Genomic DNA, 2213 nt, shown 5'->3' with positions numbered 1-2213 from the left:
CTGCTGGTGGTGGTGGGAGGTGGCGCCAGTGCTCGGCAGCCTCGCCTCTGTCAGTGCGCCCCAGGGCAGCTGTGGCTACATCGTAGCTCATCCCCACCAGTGTGTGAATGTGTGTGTGAATGGGTGAATGACTGGTTGTGTTGTAAAGCGCCTTGGGGGGTTCCAGGACTCTAGAAGGCGCTATAGCAAATACAGACCATTTACCATAAAGGGAGTGTTTTAAAAGTCTGAATACTGAATACGTACGTGTTAAATAAATACTATAAATATGGTGTCCCTACTTCGCGGATTTTCACCTATCGCGGCCAGGTCTGGAACGCATCTACCGTGATAAACGAGGGATTACTGTATTGGTTCAACATCCTCACACAATATTTCATGCTGGAAATTCCTATTTGGCTCATTAGCGCCACTAGTGTTTTAACTTGGAATCGCATCTACTTATTGCGAAAAGGGCAGATGAGTGACGAGGCAGGGACACTTCAGGGGGATTTCAGTAAGGGGCCAATACCCCCTGTGCCCCCACCTCTAGAACCGCCAATGCTCCAATCCCAACCAGCTGGTGGTGTGAGAGTCCTTTAGGAAGCAGCGAACAAACATGGTGACAGGAATCGGGGAGATGTTTGTGCAACACGGCTGTTTCGGACTCCAATATGAGGAAGAGCTTCTGGAGCTGTTGGATGAGACGTCACAGGAGCGAGATGGAAGTAATTTGTTTATCTGTAATCGATGATGACACATTAATCCTGTCAGACAGTCCGCCTTCAGCCCATAATCCCAGTGGACCAGCAGGCTAAATTTAAAGAGGGTCTTCCCATTCTCTCTCTCTCACACACACACACACACACACACACACTTTTACGTGTCCCTATCTAGTGCAGGAACATCCCACTGGCCTACATGTTGCCACTTTACATTTGGGTTGAATGGGTGAGCGGTGGGCCCAAACAGCACCATGAACTGACCTACATCTCAGCCTTGTGGGGAGATCATGGGATGACTCAAGTGTGCACAGAGAGAAGAATGGGATTAAATGCACAGAGAGCACAACCAATCTAATGAAGTCACGGCTGCACCGGTGCACAGGAAGTTTACCGCATCACGCTGCTTGTCAGAAAACCTCCTGAGACTCTGCTCTAAAGTCACCAGTGGAGACTAATTAATTATACACCACCATCACTTTGGACGTCGCAAGAGAAATACCAGAGTTTTGTTAGCTTTAGAGGCTAGATCTGGTCTTGGACAGAAGACAAGTCAGGAAAACGTGTTCGAAAAGCAGACGTAGATCTTTAGCCTGCTCCTGGCTTCGTGCCTCAGCCCACACCTTCACAATCAATAATAAACAGCAACTTAACACCAGTGAGAATCTAGCTGACCTCTAATGGCTTAATGCCCAAGGCTTATTCTCCACATGAGATCCAACATTGACTCGTCCGGCCTGGCCACACAGTTCTGCTCTGTTTGCACCTTCTGGGCTTTTAAGGGATTTAATTTGAACGAATAGATTCAGTTGTACATTGGTTTGGTCAGTAGCTTGGGAATTTATATAGAAGATGAAAAAGCAAATCAGCAGCTCTACGATTGGAAGGATAATGAAATGTAGATTTTCAACCCAGAGGAGCTCATGTCTGGGGAGATGGATTGTGTCAAAGATAAATCAGCTAAGGAGATAAAACATGGCTGACAAGATGCTTTTCCAGGAGGTGCGGTCGCCTCAAGGTCAGACCGCGCAATCCTCGGAGAACACAAGAACACACCAGCATGATTTAGATTCATAAGGTTACGTCCGAATGAGCCACAGGAGACCATAGTAAAAAATGTTTAGCCATAATGGATAGCACATTAGCATGGAGGCATGGAGGTGGAGGGTTGATGGTTTGGCACTTGACAGTTGAACTCCTTAAGTATTCTAGAGTCAAAGGTGAGACTGAACGCGGAAACCTGGACCAAACTGGGCCATTAAACAAAACAAGAGGCTAAATTTCTCCACAGAGGTGTGAGCAACATTTAACGACCTCTACTGGTTATTTCTGCCCAAGGTTCTGAAAGCCACTGGATCCTTGGGTGGACTTTGGTGGCCTGACTTCACAAGATCTGCCACAATGAGCAGGGGATCAAAACTACACATGTGTACCATAACGTCAACACTACACCGCTGGTTAGAATTATGGAAACACCATCCTTTCCCCCCTCGCTTATCCGGGTTTGGCCCA

The sequence above is a fragment of the Nothobranchius furzeri genome, chromosome 2, assembly GCF_043380555.1.
Source record: "Nothobranchius furzeri strain GRZ-AD chromosome 2, NfurGRZ-RIMD1, whole genome shotgun sequence".
Lineage (NCBI taxonomy): Eukaryota > Metazoa > Chordata > Actinopteri > Cyprinodontiformes > Nothobranchiidae > Nothobranchius > Nothobranchius furzeri.
Note: the sequence above shows the minus strand (reverse complement) of the source record.